The 21,345-nt window shown below is 42.7% G+C and overlaps 1 protein-coding gene across 1 annotated transcript in view; it reads right to left on the bottom strand.

The window, feature by feature from the left end:
• ERRFI1 (ERBB receptor feedback inhibitor 1) overlaps positions 1-1,527 on the bottom strand; it is a 28,751-nt gene extending 27,224 nt beyond the window's left edge. Inside the window, exon 1 of the mRNA XM_040429175.1 lies at positions 1,459-1,527. The gene's annotated coding sequence lies outside the window, so the exon portion shown is untranslated. The remainder of the gene's footprint in view (positions 1-1,458) is intronic.
• Positions 1,528-21,345: the final 19,818 nt, after the last annotated feature.

Here is a 21,345-nt window from a genome sequence, read left to right as displayed (position 1 = left end):
TAGCTCAGGGATTAGCACTTAGGTCCTGTATTCAAATCCAACCGAGTCCTCCTGCGTGGAGTTTGCATGTTCTCCTTGTGTTTGCATGGGTTTTCCCCCACACTCCAAAAGCGCCAGCCGCTCTGGTGGCCAAAACCGCGGGAGAGCACATGGGCTGGTACTTTCTCCCACTATGTGCAAGTACGGCCACCACTACTGGATAGCAGGGTGGTCGTAACCCCTGGAAACGAGCAGTGTATAATGTGATGGAAAAATGAATCCAGCCAGCAAAGGAAGCAATATGGATAATCACAATACATTAGTAGGTGCCTTGTATTAACTTTCTATACATAATAAATGCCACTTGCTGAAGTGAGACAACCCCTTTAATGGTTAATGCTGAGCTCAGCCATTTTCAGGTCACCATCAGTCCTGGGAGGGCTATCTGTAAACTCACTGCTCCGTGTTACACCAGTCCCCGGGACTTGCTTCATTCTAGCACAAATGTTACTTGGCTCCGGTGGCAGACTGGGTTGTCACGTACCACACTAACTAGTACATGTGATTCCAAATGTGGGCTGTTTGCATAAACTTAATCAACTGCTACATTGCATTCCTCTCCAAAAATGTGCACAATTCTTCACCTCTCCCCACGTCCTTCCTGCTTCCCTGCCTGAGTATTCCTAGCAAAGAGGAGCTTATTGCATGAACCTGGCGCCCACAAACAGCACAACTATCCCACTGTCTTGCTGAGAAGGTTGGTAGGGTAACTATAAAGAAATAAAAATCTCAAAAAAGTTACTATTATTTTTCTCAGCTCTTCAGGTCAAGGGGACAAGTAGTGAACTGAATACGAATTGGGCCACTTATAATTTTAAAGGGGTTTTCCAGGAATTTTATATTGATAACCTAGCCTTAGGATAGGTCGTCAGCAGTTCCAGTGCTGGGAATGGAACATCCGCTGATCTGATATTGGTGATACCCTATATATCCTAAGGATAGTCCATAAGTCCTGGAAACCCCTGTCACGATCCCTACTCAATAGGTCACGTCACTGGGGTGAATTATACTAGTGAGCTCATCAAGTTACCCCAGAAATTCCCACCCACCTATTCTAGATGATGGAATTATGCTAACGTACTCCCCTAGATTCTAACACCCCAATATCTGCCACCACCTATACTATAAGGCAATAGGGGCCTATACTCAGATATTCTCTCAACCCAAATACAACACAGTAACACAGGTTATCTATATGGGACCTAAATTCCTCTGAAACACTACTGGTAATGTTATTCCCACCGAAAGAGCAAGTTCTATAAGACCACAAGGACTTATTAATGTTTAAATTTAATACACAATAGTGCAGTGCAATACAGAAAGAAAGTGTCAGATAAAAGATAAAAACACAATATACATACAATAACAATGCAGTGAACAGATAAAATAAACGGGATAAAATACAGAATATTGGCTTACTGAGATGCAGCAGTTAAATTCCGGCTGTGGGGACAGCTGAAGATATGGGCAGTCACTCCAAACGATGTGGATCCCCAAAATGACTGACAATTACCTGTTACCAAACACCCATTTTTATCCCCCCTCAGCTGAGGGGTGGGCTGTGAGGGAAACTCCCTCCTTTCGGTCCGGCCTTCTGGGACGTCTGATATTATTCAGGTTTTTGCCCCACCTTCCCAGAAGACTGACTGAGGTGGCAATATGAATCACGGCGATTCCTCGCTGTATGACAGGGACTGCGGGTACAGGTATGATCCCATAATCTGAGTCGCTTCGTCCCGGTCATACAGACACCAAATATGATTGAGTTATGATTTCCAGAAGGCCAGATCCTGAATACCGAGAAATGCCTCCTGCCCAGTATGGCGCGCATAGACTCTGCCCGAAGCCCATGTCAGGCTGAACACAATTATTAGGCTCCATTCACACGTCCGCAAAATGTGTCCGCATCCTTTCCGCAATTTTGCGGAAAGGGTGCGGACCCATTCATTCTCTATGGGGACGGAATGTGCTGTCCGCATCCACATTTGCGGATCCGCACTTCCGCATCCGTGCTTCCGTTTCCGCAAAAAAATAGAACATGTCCTATTCTTGTCCGCAATTGCGGACAAGAACAGGCATATTCTATTATGTCGGCAATGTGCGGTCCGCAAAATGCAGAACGCACATTGCCGCTTTCCGTGTTTTGCGGATCCGTGACTCCGTGTATCCGCAAAACACATTGCGGACGTGTGAATGGAGCCTAAGGGTTCTGAGGCTGTGGGTGCCATGAGGTCGGAGTTATGGCTTCTGATATTATTTCATTCATCTACTCAATGGGTTAGACCACCCACTGGTCTAGCAGCCAACATGTCTAGGGTGGCTGTGCATTTTAGGTATCCCCCTCCCAGGTCTTCATTAGGATGCCCAAATGATTTTCAATTAGCAGGCCTGTGCTAAATGGGGCTTCCTCTGAGAAAGTGGAGGGTCTCACCTAGTCTTCAGACGGGCTGGCATCGAGAGGCACCATATGCATTTGCTTAATAGATCAATTGGCCACTGCTATACAATTAGCTATTGATAATGTAAGTTTAGGAGAATATGAGATCTATCTATATATCTATCTGTCTATTCACCTCAGATTTCGTTACAACCCCCTTTAAGGTGAGCCGTACTGAACACTGGTGATCCGTGTTAAGGGCTCATTCAGACAACCGTATGTTATTTGTGGTCCGCAAATATCTGGATCAGCAAAATCTTACGCATATCCACCAAAAAAAGGAATGTATGTTTCCGTATTTTGCGGCTCCGCAAAATAATTTAAGGTATCATCTTAATAAAGATTTAAAGATGACACAACAGGTTATTAAAGTTTGCGGACACGGATCTGCAAAATACAGATTGCATGCGGAACTCATTCTGTGTGCAAACCGCATTTTTTCCCCTCCTGTATTTGTATTAAAAGGTTACTTATCTTCATTCCCCCACTACTAAAAACATTGGTGGCGCAGTGCATCCCCCCCAACCCCCCCAGTATTATAATCATTGGTGGCAGTGGCAGCTTCTGATCGGAGCCCCAGCAGTGTTATCCTGAGGCTCCAATCGGTTACCATGGCAGCCAGGACGCTACTCAAGCCCTGGCTGCCATGGTCAGCTCCCTGCTGCTGTGTGCACTATGCACAGGGCAGCAGGGAGAGTGTGAAGTCCTATTCACCCTAATAGAGCTCTATCAGGGTGAAAAGGACAAGGGGGTAAAAGATCCCAGGTTCTACCCCTAAGGGGGCTAATAGTTATTAAATAAAAAGTAAATAAAAAAAAGTAAAAAAAAAAACAACAAAATATTAAGTTTAAATCACCCCCTTTCCCAATTTTACATATAAAATATATAAACAATGAATAAATAAACATATTACATATCCCCACGCCCAAAAATGTGCAAACTATTAAAATCAAAAAAAAATATCTCCTATGCAGTGAACGCCGTAACAGAAAAAATAAAAAACGCACAATTCGCAATTTTTTAGTCACCTTGTATCGAAACAACCCTAAATCTAAGGCCTCTTTCACACGGCCGTTTTTTTTTTCCCGTTTACTGGCCGTTTTTTGCGGTCCGTATACGGTCCGTATACGGAACCATTGATTTCAATGGGTCCGCAAAAAAAACGGAATGTGTTCCGTATGCATTCCGTTTCCGTTTTTCCGTTTTTCCGTTCCGTTTTAACATAGAACATGTCCTATATTTGGCCGCAAATCACGTTCCGTGGCTCCATTAAAGTCTATGGGTCCGCAAAAAAACGGAATGCATACGGAAGTGCATCCGTATGTCTTCCGTATCCGTTCCGTTTTTTGCGGATCCATCTATTGAAAATGTTATGCCCAGCCCAATTTTTGCTATGAAATTACTGTATACTGTATTTGCCATACGGAAAAACGGAACGGAAAAACGGAACGGAAACGGAAACACAACGGAAACAAAAAACGGAACAACGGATCCGTTTAAAACAGACCGCAAAACACTGAAAAAGCCATACGGTCGTGTGCAATAGGCCTAAGGTTTACATTTTGAGTGGAAATTCTCCTTAAAGGGGTTTTCTGGGATTAACTTAAATGCTTATATAGTTGTTTTTTTATCTTATCTACATCTTCCCCATGGATTTCTTTTTCATTTCGACTTTCCTGACCCCTTTTCTCTATGTAAACAAATCCCTCTGGTTGGTTTCCATTCTGTATGTAGCACTTTCTGTTGTTGTTTCCAACCAAACCCATGATGCACTTCTCCTTTCTCTGCCACAGCTCCAGCACCTCCCCTAACAACATCCAGGAAATTTATAGCTCCTCCCACACTCCATAGTTACATAGACATTCCCCAATCACTGCCCCTGTTGCTGCTTTGACACGCCCATGGACATAACATCACAGGAAATGAGAAGGCGTTGCATGGACATGGTCATGTGACCGCAGCCCAGAATGGAAGATAGGAGCAATAAAAGAAATACATTAGAAAATACAGCGACCTTCATGAATGATTATTTTAAAGGATGTCTGTTCAAAACAGAAAAAACCCTTTAAAGGGGCTGTCTCCTTTTCCTCAGGCTACATTCACACGACCGTATGAATGAGTCCGCATCCGTTCCACAATATTGCAGAACAGGTGTGGACCCACTTATTTCAATGGGGCCGCAAAATATGTGGACAGCACACCATGCGCTGTCCGCATCCGTAGTTCTGTTCCGCGGACAAGCAAAAAAATTAGAGCATGTCTTATTCTTGTCTGCAATTGTGGACAAGAATAGGCATGTTCTATGATAGTGGCCGCAAATTGGGGAACGCACACTATGCGTGTTTTGTGAATCCGCAAAACACTATGGTCACGTGAATGTAGCCTAATGGAGTTTGCCAAGGGAAGTCACTGTCAGATGTTAACGGCCATTCAGATAAATGGCGACTAGTATAAAACGGATGGCTTGTGTCCGCCAGTGCAGGAGCTGCTCAAGGGGTTCCTCACCTTCATGAAACAACCTCTAAAGCATAAGATCTTCCTGGTAAATTCCCCTTTAAAACTTTCAAGTCAAGCCCATTAGGGCAATTAGTGCGGATTTTCTTTAAAACGCAGTCTCCATAAAAAAAGGAAAAAAAGAAAAACATTATGCAAGTTATTTCTTTCTTATCATGTGATCTGCTCGCTAATGCTTGCAGTGGCTCGCAGATTGTCGACAGGTCATGTTACTCATTAACTGTACCTGCTATTTACCCAAACCATTCGTATCCCCTAAGTTATGAACATCTGCTTAGAAAGTAGAGCTTGCAATGTTCCAAATCTACCAGGTATCGCGTTAACCCCTGCGTGTCTGCAGCGCATGATGGCTGGTATTCATGGGTTAAACTCTGACTTTGTCTCCTCTAATCCCTTCATCTTCATACTACATTTTTTTTAAATAAATATAAAAAATCCTACCCCCCCCCCCCCCCCCCTCCTCACATTATAAAATGGAACCCTTGACAGAGTTTGGGTGTTTATAAAAAATTAGGAATGTGAGCGGGAGGAGGCTGACAATCTAACAGGAAATTCCAAGCCCAGTTCCTCTATTCACACTTTCTTGAAGTCACCCACTCGGTGAAGGTTAATACTATTTACTTTTGCCCACTCTGAGGACAGGGGAGTCTTCTCCCCAGAGGTAGGAGAGACCTGGAGCTGATAAAGCCTGCTGTTTGCTTCTATACTAGTTAATCTCTAGTTAAACTGCTAGACCAGTCTATGGAGGTCACACACATTAACTCTTCATGCCCCAAATATAACTACTAAACTAATATTTTACTTCCATTTTCCCCTTTATGTATATGTTTGCTATACTGTACATTCTCACAGAATAAAATTTAAAGGGACACTATCCTCAAAAATCTTTGTACTTTTAGCACAGTAAACAGCCCCACATCACTCATTAAGACCATTCACGGCAACCAGAGGGGATGAGTGACTCAAATAAAGCATCACACATTACACTGATAAGCGCATCAGTGATCATCTTGCAGTGTAATACTGCCCCCAATTGCACGATGAATGAGCAAAAGCTCGTTCATCAGGCAATCTAGATCTTTCAGGATGCTGAAATTTCAGGATTTGCCGGATTTTGCTGTCTAATTAGGGTCTGCCACCAGCAAACCACTGTCCAGGATGGGGACAAGCGATGGCGTAGCGATGATCGCTCCTCCCCATGTTACTGAGGAGATTGCTGCATGTAATAGTAGCTGTATCCTCAGCAAGCGAGTAGGCAATTGCCGAGAGGGAAGGCATAATTGGGGTGTTTAATACAGCCTTTACTTTTATCCTAATTCTACCAATCTAGTATTATGCTAACAGATAACATATCACAGCAACAGTAAGCTGGAATAGTACTGCTGAAATGAAAAACAGCCAAAAATTCTAAATTCCTTTCTAGGGACATTTAGAAAGCTCTTTAAGCCACAACTGTAGCATAAAAAAGTTGCAAATTATAGCACACGGCATATGTGGATCATAATTTGCAACTTTTCAAGCTTCTTGACACTTTTCAAATGGAGCAGGGCTTTGTGGGATGGGCGGGGCTTAGTTCTGCCCACTGGATTTACCATAACTTACACTAGAAACTGGCATGTTATAGCTGAAGTCTGCGCCAACCCCCTGCCTAGTTTCTGGCGTGCGGACTGCGAGATGTGCCTAATTTATTGTGAGACATCTGCTTTTCACTCCGACTCAAACAGGATCAAGACTGGTTTGTTGGAACACCAATCTTGATAAATGTCTCTCACTGAGTTTAAAAAATACTACTTTCTGATGAACGTGGTGGTACCTGTTGTTTCAGGTGACATTTTACAATAAACTGTCGTGTGTGTGTACGCGAGGAATACCAATACATCTGGCCATTATACTGCTTGTATACTGCATTTGTCAGCAGGTTTTGCCTCTGAAGGCTCTATATCTAATTGTCAGTTTTCCTGAGCTACTGGGCAGACACTAGCCACTATAATGTCTAATGTCTATAATGACTAAGCGCACATAGAGAAGAGGAGATCCTGCTCCACTGTCTCTCTAATACATTATCAGAAGCAGCAGCTTGGAGGACATTATATCATAGTACTGAGCAGTGTTGCTGTGAATCCAGCACTGGGGTGAGATAAAAAATGTACTAGTAGCAGCCTTTGTGTGTGTCTCTGTTTATCTCTAGCTTTGCCTCCTCCTCGCCTTCTCCAAGGATTTATATAGACAGTAGCTGTACCATGATCCACCAGTAAGCAGCTGACCTGTCTTCACTGAAGGCAGATTTTAGAGCGTGTGATCAGTGCAGGGGGGAGAGGAGGAGGAAGGGAGACATCAGTGAAGAAAGAGGATTTTTTCTGTAATACATTTTCATTGCTACTACTAAAAAAAAATTAAACAATAATTAGTCTTTAAATTGTAACTCTCATTTCAATTTTTACAAAAATATTCTGTAGGGACAGGGATGTGAAACATTTTTGTAATATATTTATTAAAGACTTGTAGTTTCTTTATACTAGAAAGCAAGGTGTAATGAATCTTCTTAGCAAAGCTCTGAAAGCATTACTGAGTAGAGTCTACTAAGCACTGAAGACACCTGTGTGTAACATATAGAGCAGGGATGGCCAACATGAGGCTCTCCAAAACTACAACTCCCAGCATGCCCAGACTGCATACAGCTATCAGCCTACAGCAGGGCATGGTGGGAGTTGTAGTTTTACAACAGCTGGAGAGCCGCAGGTTGGCCATGCCTAATATAGAGGCTTCCAGCCGCCTCTTGTCGCTACCTCAGTCCTATGTACATGTGGACTAACTATCACTGCCCATCACCCTGCCTACCTGACCTGTGGCACACAGGAGTCCTCAGCACTTAGTAGAACGCTGAAGACTGAAGACAGACTCTATTTAGCTACTCTCAGTTCCTAAGAAGACATTTTACATCCGGTTTTCTAGTACAAAGAAATCTTTCCCTAATGAAGTATATTACAAAAATGTTTCACATCCCTGTCCTTACAAAATTTTAAAAATAAAGTGAAACGACAGCTATATACTCAACTGTGTTATAACTCATCAAGACTTAATCTCAATATTTTACTAATATGTTGTTTTTTTAGGTCCAACATTCTACGTTGATTCATTTTTTAATGTATCTTTATTGTGGTTAGCGTTCCAAATAATTTAGCCATAGAGGTGCACTTCAAAAAAATGCCATCAAAAACTGAACTTCATGAAAAGACATTTAAAATGTGATATCTATAACTGGAATACATTGGCTAAAGTCTCAGTTCTTAACATCAGCTTGAGGGGTTAGCCAGTGTTGATAGTTGCATATCATTGTGCTGCACCTTTCGCAGTGATTTATGTATTTTTATATTTGTATCCACACATTATCCCATCTTGTGTAGGATGCCATTGTGGTCCATTTGGTCCGCTGCCGGCATCCTCCATTGTATGCATTTTTGCTGGGAATTGCCGTTAGCAACCGGGAATTGCTCCCCCGGTTATAGACACGCCACAGTGTTTGGGGTTTTTGAGCATTTCCTCCCATTTAGGCCACTTTATTTCTGTTATTTTTCCAGATTCATTATTACACAAAATATAGAGTACTTGGCATAATCCAAATGTATGATGTGCTTTAGACACATTGTAAATAGCCTGGACGAAGAAACCCTGCATTCCTAACGTAAATGCTGCCACTTGGGGCACTGTCTCCCTGGCATCTGTAAGTAGTTGCAGAGAGATTGTCTAGTAGCTTTGTGTAAATCAGGTTTATTCATTGTGTAATAAAATGATGCAACTTTATTTTCGACTTTGTGTACCAGTTCCAAACCATATTCAAGTTCTTTTGCAGTCAGTGAACGGACGGTTTCCATTCCGCAAGACATCCTGAATATTGTGAGGATTCGTTACACAAAGCATTAAAAGAAATTCGAATTCCAGGTAATAAATGAAAACGTGATGAGGACAGGCTGAGGCTTTAAACAAGAATGCCTTTACAAGCTGCAGACAGCATTGCACGTCTCTTCAGCGGCCACTGCAGGGGAAATATAGTATTACACGCTGACCTTACTTGTATAATACATGGACATGGAGATGCTCTTCTCTGTTCTGAATAGTAAAAGGGAAGCCCCTCATTACAATGCCCATATACCTTTCCAATATGTTCTTGCAATGTTGTTTTCTGCAGTTGATTGAAAGTTTGTAGAAACTCATGCATGACCCCAGGTGGTGACCCCACCATAACGTAATTGAAGGCAGCTGTTACCCAGCACATTTTGTGCTGTCCCGAGCCACGACCTCACTGACCTACACCCTCCTCAAAACCCTATTTCTTAAACTAATGATCCTGCTGAGCTGAACTGCACTGAATGACAGACTATATATTATACTGTTGTAATTGTGCATAAAATGACCTCAGTGCTGCCTTTGTCTACATGAAAAACATGTCTTTATAAAGTTTTAGGAAAAGACATACCCTGGTTGATCAACCATTGGCATACATATAAAACAAAGGTCCTCCTATCTAAGTTGACCCTCTATTATGGCGGCAGATTTTGCTACCAGGAATAGTTGGGCCTGGTGTTTGTTTTCCTTCTCCATGACCCCTTAGCCATTTTTCCACCCTATGCCTATGCAGTTACCCGATAGACGGGAGTACTGGACAAGTTCTTCACCAGATTTGTAGGTAGGCTTTAAAGGAGACTGGGAACTCCTTTTAGTATTCCCAGTCGGGGTGCAGGGATTAAGACAAAAATACTCACCTGTCACTGGTGCTCAGATTCCAGTGCCAAGTTCTCTTCTCCCTGCTGGACCAAGAGGCTGTCTACAATGACGTCAACCTGGCAAGTCAATCAGCAGCCTTAGAGGTGACAACTGCCACTGATTGGCCAGCCATGGTGACATGAGTGTAGAATTCACATCACCTTCTGGTCCAACTTGGAGAGGAAGTTGAAGAAAAGGTACATTGGAGCTGAAAGTGTTTGTGACAGGTAAGGGAGAGTTCACATGTCCGCCTCTTCTTCCATTGTTCTGATCCTTCAGAAGAAAAGAAAAAGAAAAACAAGATCCTGTAACAAACCTCCCCCCCAAAAAAAAAAAAACGGATCCTGTTACACATTTGGCATCTGTTTGAACCATTTCCGCTGAGATCCATTTTTTTGACTGAAAAAAAAAGCCCTGCATGCAGTACTATTTTTTTACACCTAAAAAAACAGATTTCAGATGGAAATAGCTCAAATGGATGACAAATGTGCAAAAGAATCTGTTCTTTTACAGGATCCTGTTTTTTTTTTTTCCCCCCTGTTCTTCTGACGGATCACAAGAACAGGAAATGAAAGGGAGATGTGAACGCTCCCTAAGGCCTCTTGTACACAGACATTTTTATTTCCGTTTGCGTTCCATATACGGAACAATTCATTTCAATGGGTCCGCAAAAAAATGGAATGTACTCCGTATGCATTCCGTTTCCGTATTTCCGTTTTTCCGTTCCGTTCAAAGATAGAACATGCCCTATTATTGTCTGCATAACGGACAAGGATAGTACTGTTCTATCAATGGGTCAGCTGTTCCGTTCCGCAAAAAAACGGAATGGACACGGACATCATCCGTATTTTTTGCAGATCCGTTTTTTGCGGACCGCAAAATACTGAAAAAGCCATACGGTCGTGTGCAATAGGCCTAAGGGTCCATTCACACGTCCGTAGAATGGGTCCGGATCCGTTCCGCAACGTTGCGGAACGAATCTTGACCCATTCATTCTCGATGGGGCCGGAAGAGATGCGGACAGCACACAGTGTGCTGTCCGCATCCGCATTTCCGTACGCAGCCCCGATTTTCCGGTCTGCGGCTCCTGAAAAAAATAGAACATGTTCTATTCTTGTCCGCAATTGCGGACAAGAATAGGCAGTTCTATGGGGGTGCCGGCCGGTTGTATTGCGGATATGCAATTTGCGGATCCGCAATACACTACGGACGTGTGAATGGGTAAGTCTTCTTGTAATTCCTGCACCCTGCATGGTAATATTATGTGGAGTTTCTGGTCTCTGAGATGCTCTTTAATTCACCCAGAGCAAAGAGTAATTTTGGTACCTTAGTCCTGTATGTACAGTAGTCACACTGGCAAATGAGTCTTTTTGTTGCCTGCCCGGGCACCTAGCCACTCCTGTAGTTACACCTCAGCTTATCACCCAGTAACAGTGGGGATGGGACCAGCCAAAACTGGTCCTCCGAGGGCCCCACAATAGCTTCATGGGCTACCTCTATGGCACACACACAATTTCAATTAATCAATGGAACTGCTTTTGGAAAACATTCAGAGAATACGAAACCCAAATATAAGAAATCTACATCCTTGAGAATGAATAATAGTGACATAGGATGATATGGGGGAGTGTGTGAGTGTTGGTCAATTAGTCTTGACTTTATTATGTATAAAACTATAATGTACCCTCGACAGTTTTATGGGGTTAGGAGAAATAGCTGCAGCCAAACACTCGTGTATATGGACATCTTATAAGGTTTGGCTGGATCTGTGTGGGATTCGGTTGAATCCTTAGGGTTTTTGTTATATGTGTGCGTTGTTTGCTCTGATTTATATATTTATATGTGGTAAGATTAACTTGACCTGTGAGTGGTTTGGTCTGATCTACAAGTGGTTTGGCTAGAACTGCAAGTGGTTTCTAATGATTGGTTAGAACCTGGTTTTATATGTTTTTGGTTGATCCTAGAGGGGTTTAGCTGAACCCGTGAGTCTGTTTGGATTTCCTGAATGGTTTGGATTTATCCGTGATTGGATTCGTTGGTACTGCCAATGGTTCTGTGAGCAGTTGGGTTGGGGGATGGAGAGTATTACTTGACTTGTCTGAAAGAAGGAGAAGACAAACGTGAAGATATAGTTTAAATTTTATAGTGTATCAGCCACCATTTTTCTTTCTTTTCTTTTCCGAGATTTTAACACTGATGCCCTTTCCTCTGGATAGGATATCAGTATCTGGTCGGTGGGGATCCAACATGCGCGGGACCCCCGCCAATTTGCTGTTTGAGAAGGCACGGCGCTCCTGTGAGCGCCGCGGCCTTCTCAGTGCTTACCAAGCACAGAGCCGTACATTGTATAGCGGCTGTGCTCGGTATCCCAGCTCAGCCCTATTCACTTCTATGAGGCTGAGCTGCGCCTAGGCCACGTGACCGATGAACGTGTCATCACTGGCCTAGGAAAAGCTAAGAGAAGGCTGAGGTGCTACTGCGAGCGCTGCTGCCCTTTTAAACAGCTGATCTGCGGGGGGAAGGGGGGGGGGTCATGGGTGTCGGACCCCCCAGACCTAGAGGATAGGTCATCAGTATTAATATCTCAGAAAACCCCTTTAATATTACAATATATTCACATAAAAAGTCAAGCAGAGCCAATCATAGCTGAAGGAACTCAGCACTCAGAATTTATGCTGGTTTATTTTTCTGGATGCTTTATAGTTTTTATTTGGTACCATTTTGGACTGCATAAAATATTATGAATAATTTTTAGACTTTTTTTGGGGTAGACAATGGGGAAAATGGGCAAATTTACTATTTTGTGTTGTTTTTTTACACCATGAGATATAAAGATTGACTTCTACAGGGTGTTATGTTTGTGGTGGTGCCCTATACCATGTTTTGTTTTATTTTTTTTATTTTATAAATGATAAAATCATGAAAAATAGAGTTATTTATTTATCTATTGGGGTGGTACTTTTTTATATATATATAAAACTTTATTTTACTGTATTCTTACAAACCTTACGGTGTTTATGATGCTGAAATCATTCAATTGCATATGGATTTCTTTGGAATACTTAGTATATCAGAGCATTGTAATGTGTCAATGTAATACTTTTTGATCAATAATATATATTATTAGACAGAAGTGACTGGGAGAGGTGACATCTGGTAGAAGAAGCTGCTGCAGTCATTCTGACAGTAGATACAACAACTTTCAGACTTCCGTTTCCATCCAGTGGTAGTATGGAGGGGGTGGTAGCGTGACTGTGCTGATGCCTACCATGGGAATAAAGTGGGTGGGCACAAGTGAGTACAACTCTTTTCTTTTTTAAATGCAAAAATGAAGTCTTACCTTGGGATAATATAAATTCAGTGTCAGACTGGGGTGCCTGGGGCCCAGCAGTAAGATGAATAGTAAATATTACCCGCTAACACAGCGGCAGCAGCAGCAAGGTGCTACAAGATGATTATGGGGGCCCCTGTAGGGACTTTTACAGGGCAGGTTCCCGGGGAAGGAGGATACTGGCCGGCCTGCTTCTGCACCTAGAAGTCCTCCCAGCCACCAGATCCATCTATAGTGATAAACTAGGTACTTTGTTAAATAACTTACCCACTTTTTAATATGCACATAGGTTGAGTGAGATGCACGCTGCCTATGTATATGTAGTGTAGTCAGTGCTACATTCCTCTTGTGCAGAGGGTGGGGAACTAGGTGCCCACCTTGCTCTGGGGCCCACCGGGGAATTCACCTGTTCCTCTGTGGGCCAGTCCAAGCCTGCATAGATGTCATCTAACAAAACACATCATTTTAATTTATAACTTATATAGATTACTTACACTGATGCTTATATTATTTATATATATATATAATTATATATCATTGTATTGGATTTTGTCATGTTACAAGCACTTTTGTTTCGACTTTGCGCCCCCCTGATATTTTCATTATTGTCCTCTGCCTACACAAGGTTATGATTGAAGATGATGTAGAAAACATAGCTTGTTCTATAGCGGAGGGGATTTCTAAATGATTTTGATAGTAAAATAAAACGTGTGGGAAAATTAGTGGGAAGCCAGGTCTTAATCTTGGTCCCTAGAGAGGCGATCTTATATGTGTGTTAGGACAGGCAGATTGTAGTCTACTTACAGTGAGAACAATGTGTCTATTGTATATCGGAGCGTAAAAGGTATCTGCTTAGAAAATACAGTAAATGGTTATAATCCGTGAATCTTGTGGCCATCATCTATCTATTATCTATCTATCTGATTATCTATCTATCTATCTATCTATCTATTATCTATCTATCTGATTATCTATCTATCTATCGTACTATCTATCTATCTATTATCTATCTATCTATCGTACTATCTATCTATCTGATTATCTATCTATCTATCTATTATCTATCTATTATCTATCTATTTATCTATCTATCTATCTATCTATCTATTATCTATCTATTATCTATCTATCTATTATCTATCTATCTATCTATCTATCTATCTATCTATCTATTCTCTATCTATCATCTATCTGATTATCTATCTATTATCTATCTATCTGATTATCTATCTATCTATCTATCTATCTATCTGATTATCTATCTATTATCTATCTATCTATCATCTATCTGATTATCTATCTATTATCTATCTATTATCTATCTATCTATCTATTATCTATTTATCTATCTATCTATCTATCTATCTATCTATCTATCTATCATCTGATCTATCTATCTATCTATCTGATTATCTATTATCTATCTATCTATTTATCTATCTATCTCCACACACATATAGAGACAGGAGATTTTGCTCTCTAAGGGCCCTTTACGTGGCCACATTCTCTGCCAGATGACTGCTAACAAGTGTTCACAGGAACGCTCCTTAGCGATTATCTGGCGGTGTAAAGGGGCCGCCGATTCATGCGGTCACAAAAACCGTAGTTTGCCAAAGGCAAATTGTGTTGTGTGAACAGCATCTGCAGCTGGAAAACGAGTCTGGATGGGGACGAGTGATGGCATTGGTGATCGCTCCTCCCCATACTGTGGAGTAGATCCCTGCATGTAAATGTAGCGATCTCCTTCACTGATGAGCAGGCGCTTCCTTCCCGAAAATCATCTGCAAAATTTGCCCGTGTAAAGGGGCCTTAAGGGTACGACCACACTGTCAGGTTTCCTGATGCAGTTTTGGAAGCCCAAACTAGGAGGGAATTTTAAAAATAAAGGGCAGATGCCGTATCTGTACAGTATACATTTTCTCACTTTATGATCCACTCCTAATTGTGCATGCAGAAACCTGACCGTGTGGCCAAACCCTGACTCTCTCTTGCTTCCTTAGAATCCCTCAAACGTTGTATATAGGACATTAACCCCCAGAGGGCATCCTTCAGGCATGGATCCTGGCATGGAAATTTTCCATTTTGGTATTTTCGTTTTTCACTTCCAGCCTTCCCGGGGTCATAACTTTTTTATTTTTCTGTTCAGATAGACATTTGTGGGCTTGTTGTTTGTGGGACACTTTGTACTTTCTAATGGCATTATTTTATATTGCATACAATGTAATGGGAGGGTGAAAGAAAATTCCAAAGGCCTGGCATGGGTGGTTCCAGCTGGTTCTCTCCGGTCCAGAAGCGGAAAGGTTTGAGTGTTGTGATTGGTGCTGAGTGCTAATGGCGGGAAGATTACCCTTTATAATGCAGTGTTCCGTCGGGGTCCATGCCCATTTGAAGAACCATGAAGACCAGCGCCCCAACCACCCACCCACCCTCTCTTATTTATGAACTGTCGCAATGTTTACTAGTGGGATTTTGTCTTTCAGCTAATGCTGGGTGGACTGGTGGATATGATAACTGATGTTTTAATCCATTATTTTAATATTTGATGGTTTCATTAATTTAATCTGAATTAATTTATTATGCTAATGTATTAAAATTATCTGCTTGTTATCCTCAAAAAACATTGCGGCCTAATATTTTCCAACCATCTTGGTGTTGTGTGCATGTATTTTATTATTTAGGGGGTACTCTCTCTCTTTGGGCTGAAAGCGCCTTAGTCAGTGTGAGGAGACTTGTAGTCCATACATGCTCCTCTGGAGTTCTGAGAAGAAATGGATGCAAATGAGCTCTTAACAAGCTCTGCCTCTAATGCCAGCAGATGTAAGGCAGCTATCCTATAAGTCAATGTTCGACCCTTTAAATAGGCCTTGAGACATGACTCAGATATTAAATAAGCCAGCACCTCATCTGAAAACAGCTGTTTCAGGTTGATTGCCCCTCATCAGTGCAGAGTAGAGAGCAGTGACTTAACTCGGTAAGAGGCCTTAGTCAGGATTTTGGGAGTACTATTTCTTCTTGGGGAGCGAGCACTTTAGTCGTGTGAGGAGACTCTGGAATTCTGGGAAGAAAGGGATGCAAATGAGCTCTTAACTTAGGCCTCTCACCCGGTTAAGTCTGCAGATGAGGTGCTGGCTTATTTAATATCTGAGTCATGTCTCAAGGCCTATTTAAAGGGTCAAACCAGGGACAGACTAGCAACTTAAAGTGGCCCTGGAATAAAATTTAAAGTGGCTCCAATGTTATAGGTGGGGTCACATTGACAAAAGGCAGAGCAACACAAGAAGATTGGGCCAATGCAAGTTGGAAGGGTCAGTAATACCACAGTGCAACCCAGAATACCATCCCACAGAACCAAATACCACAGGGCAGCACAAAACACATCACCAGAAGCTGCCCCTCTGTAGTGGCCATCAATAGCTGCCGCATTCTGTCCTCCTCCTCCTCTGATTGTCTCTAATATGGATATAGAGGTAAGATGTGGGATACAGCACCAAGCCAGTCCTACCTTCAGCATTCTGCCTGGACTTTCTCTTCCCTTATAGTTCCCCCAGTAGTATGTACCTGTCCAGTGGTGGTGAGGGGGACTCAGGTGGCCCTATGGGAAGATTTCCTGTAGGGTCTATGGCCAGTCCACCACTGGGTCAAACATTGACGTATAGGATAGTTGCCCTACATCTGGTGGCTTTAGAGGCAGAGCTTGTAAGAGATCATTTGCATCCCTTTCTTCCCTTTATTTTATTAGGTATGAGGTTTATTTTAAATGACTATGTGACTTGAGCCACCATGCATTGGTAGCAAGCAAGGAAGTAGGGAATTGACCCAAGGGCCGTAAATAAGGGGCAAAGAGAGGAGCAAACACTAGGACTCCTCCTACGTGGAGACTGAACTAGAAATAGGGGGCTATTTTGACATTTGCTGTGGGGATCCCTCTTTTCTATGGAAACAACTGTCTATAAAGAACATTATGTTCATACATGACTACCTGAATTAATGTACACCAAGCCCAGGGACTTCGGCCCCATTATTGCATGAGTAATCTGAGGGTACTGCTGACATAGCCTTGCTCACAGCTGTAGGTTTGTTACAGTGTAGCCTAGATTCAGGAACAGAGAGAGATTTGTGCTGTTGTTCCCGCCTGGGGTTTCTGTCAGGCACATGACTTTGTATAAAATAGCATGGTAAAAAAATCTGATACCCATGCAGATACCCACCCAAAGGAGGCCAAAAGGACACTCTTTTGGAAGTCTATGGGGTTATATAATGTTTGCACTGGCAGCTTTCCAGACACATACATTAAATGACCATACAGATGCAGTGTGAAAAAACGTATTATTGCTTCCCCTGGTAGAAAAACTCTACTGTATATGTTGGGGCTATATAAAAAACATTATTATTACCTGTGATTCTTAGTGATAAATTGATTCCAGTATTACCCTATAGGAGAATGAGATAAATTACTTTCCTATTTTAGGTGGTAAAACGATATTTTATTTCCACTCTTACATTTTTCATCAACTTTTTATCTGGACCAGTAAATCATGCCAATATTTGACTAGACCTTTGAGATTACATCTGCAAGATAAGAAATGTTGCATCACATAATGGGTCAAAAGGCGATGGACTAAAGACCTGAAAATTTCTGGCTAATATTCAGGAATCTTAGGGAAAAAGTCATAGAACTATATCAAAGAAAAGTGCAATAGTGGAGCAGATAAGGTAAAGTGTTCCTCCAGCCAACAACAAGAACTTGTCTGAGCTCCTAAATCCGAAGGGCTCGATCATATGAGTGATGTTCCGTGTAGAGCGCAGAGCACTAGAATCAGTGGGCCAAGACACAAGTGCAGAGACCTATGGTTCCCGCAGAGAAAATCACAGCATGCAACATACTGTATGTCTGGTTGTCGTGAAAGTTTCTTGCCCAATTACGTGAATAGGAGCACAATAAAACTGGACAGCACACGGATAAATATGGCCTTGCGGTTCGCCCTGCGGTCGTTTCGTGGCGAACTTTGCTTGTTCGCGATTCGCCGAACATGCGAACATATGGCGATACTCGCACGCACCATATCTTTTTGCATAGTGCCGAACTTTGACCCATGACACGTCCATCAGGTGGCACAGGACAGCCAATTGAGACGTTTCAGCACATGGACACACCCCCAACCCTATAACATAACCCGATCTGGCAGCCATTATACATTATGTGTTTTGCCAGTGTAGGAAGAGGTTGCATTTTGGAGCAGGGACAGTTACGGCCCCCCAACGCTAGCTAATAGGGCCATAAAAGTTCTTTTAAGGACTGGTATAGGTGTACTATCGATAGCTGTGATATATAGGGGTGTGATATACTTATAATATACTTTCTAACATGGAAATTATATTGTAGTGTATTTGTATTGTGCAGCAGTTGTGTGCGGTTCTGCTGCGATACCGCAGCTAGATAGAGGGACAAACGCTATTGGAGTAACTAATTGCAACGGGTGTGATATACCAGTTGCCCCCAAAAAAACAGCTTGAGGGCTGCGATATACCTTCTTCCACAAATTCCTGATTCAGGGGTGCTATATACCTGTTTCCGCCAAATACTGACTGAGGGGTGCTATATACCTGTTTCCGCCATATACCTTCTTTTACAAAATACTGATTGAGAGGTGCTATTGCTATATACCTTCTTCCACCAAATACTGATTGAGGGCTGCGATACACCTGCTTCCACAAAATACTGATTGAGGGGTGCCATATACCTGTTTCTGCCAAATACTGATTGAGGGGTGCTATATACCTGTTTCCGCCAAATACTGATTGAGGGGTGCTATATACCTGTTTCCGCCAAATACTGATTGAGGGGTGCTATATACATTCTTCCACAAAATACTGATTGAGGGGTGCTATTACTATATACCTTCTTCCACCAAATACTGATTGAGGGCTGCGATATACCCGTTTCCAACAAAAACTGATTGAGGGGTGCTATATACCAGTTTCCGCCAAAATACTGATTGAGGGGTTCTATATACCTTCTTCCACCAAATACTGATTGAGGGCTGCGATACACCTGCTTCCACAAAATACTGATTGAGGGGTGCCATATACCTGTTTCCACCAAACACTGATTGAGGGGTGCTATATAAATGTTTCCGCCAAATACTGATTTGAGGGGTACTATATACATTCTTCCACAAAATACTGATTGAGAGGTGCTATTGCTATATACCTTCTTCCACCAAATACTGATTGAGGGCTGCGATACACCTGCTTCCACAAAATACTGATTGAGGGGTGCCATATAGCTGTTGCCGCCAAATACTGATTGAGGGGTGCCATATACCTGTTTCCGCCAAATACTGATTGAGGGGTGCTATATACCTGTTTCCGCCAAATACTGATTGAGGGGAGCTATATACCAGTTTCCGCCAAATACTGATTGAGGGGGTGCTATTTACCTGTTCCCGACAAATACTGATTGAGGGGTGCCATATACCTTCTTCCACAAAATACTGATTGAGGGGGGTAGCAACGGCCGCCACCCAGCGGTCTGACGACAGTACCCAGATCAGCCCAAGGACGGAGGTCCCCTCTGTTGCTGCCTACTCCGAGATCTCTAATGTCAGTTGTGGTGAAGGTGACGATGATGACGTGTCGATGGACGTCACGTGGGTGCCCACAAGAGAGGAAGATGAGGGGAGTTCAGAGGGAGAGACGGAGCAGCAGATAGGGAGAAGAAGGAGGAGAAGCAGGCAGAACTTGCAGTGCACAGGAGCCAAAAAGCAGACTGCAAATGTTTCTGGAGCGAGCCATCCACCATGCACGGTCACATCTTGCGCTCCCAGGACGCCGGCACATGGCTCTGCAGTGTGGGCTTTTTTTAATGTGTCAGCTGCTGATGATAGTGTTGCCATCTGCAGCCTGTGCTGTCAACGCATAAGTTGCGGTAAGCCCAACACTCACCTAGGGATAACCCATCACCGAGCCCAGTGGGAGCATCGCCGTCAGAACTCACAAAGCCACACTCCCGGCGCTCCACGTCCTGCATCTTCTCCTTCTCCTCTCTCCTCCCATTTGTCCTCCACTCCACCTACCACCGTGCTGTCGTCTCGTTCTGTGTCGGTGCCAAGATACATCTGACCACAGACACATGCCCCTCACCCCGTATTGTGCCCCCTTATACCCTGCATTGTGCCCTCTTACATCACCCTCTGCAGTGCCCCTAGTCATTCCCCTTACTGTGCCCTCTTATTCCCTTTTATCAAGTCACGGTATGGCAGTGTTATCCGGTCACTGTACAGAGGTGTTATCCGGTCAATGTATGGTGGTGGTATCCAATAACTGGATGGCCATAACTGTATCCCTTTCCCTGGCCACGCCATCCTTTTTTAGACCTGGCATGAGCGGGAAAAATATGCAGATTGCGGTGCTAAGGACCTTTGCGCCACAATCTGTGTCAGAAATACTCCTAACATAGACTATTTCTATATAATAAATAACCACCTAATTGTAATATTATTCGGGGGTATGGCTAATATCTTTATATTATATAGATTCTAGTGTATTATACTTGCCCTGTATTTCCCAGTAGAAAATGATCCTTGGGAAACACAGTCCTCATCCCTGACCACCAGGACCAGGTAGCGCTCTGTCAGTACATGGCGGCCTCCCCTCTCCGCCACGCTGCTCTGCTATGTACTGGTGCTTATTCTGACACTCGGGCTGGGTTCACATCCTATTTTTGCCATCCCATTAATGCATACCAAAAATGTATGCGTTAACAGATGCCTCAGACTGATGCCGTACAGTGGCGTCCATTCATCATAAAGTTCCATTGTAATAAAAACATATATACGTTAACGTATGCATTTTTTTAATGGACTCTGCAGGATACAAAAACATGGAGTGCTGCACATTTGTATACATCAAACCGATAGGAAATAAAAAATTTCTAGGCTCCAGCGGGGCACATTTTTGAGAGTTTCCCTTTAAGTTGCATTAAAATGGCCCCTGATTAAAATACATATTTTTTGTGGGAACTTTTGCCAATGATCCCCCCTCTGGTATATCACTGTCCATGTTGTGGAACTATTTGTGTAGTTCTAGTAAGTGTTTGCTGGCTGCAAATATGACCTGAAGGTTTTCCAGGTTCGCCTGCCATTAAAGTGAATGGGGCCCACCGGGAACACGCGGTTCGCGAACCGTCCCGGATGATGTTCATCCATCACTACACACTGTGTATTTGTGTGTTCCATTTAAAAAAGTGGAAATGTTTTTAACG

The sequence above is a fragment of the Bufo bufo genome, chromosome 1 (assembly GCF_905171765.1).
Source record: "Bufo bufo chromosome 1, aBufBuf1.1, whole genome shotgun sequence".
NCBI lineage: Eukaryota > Metazoa > Chordata > Amphibia > Anura > Bufonidae > Bufo > Bufo bufo.
The sequence above is the reverse complement of the archived record's forward strand: the minus strand, read 5'-3'. Positions and strand labels throughout refer to the sequence as shown.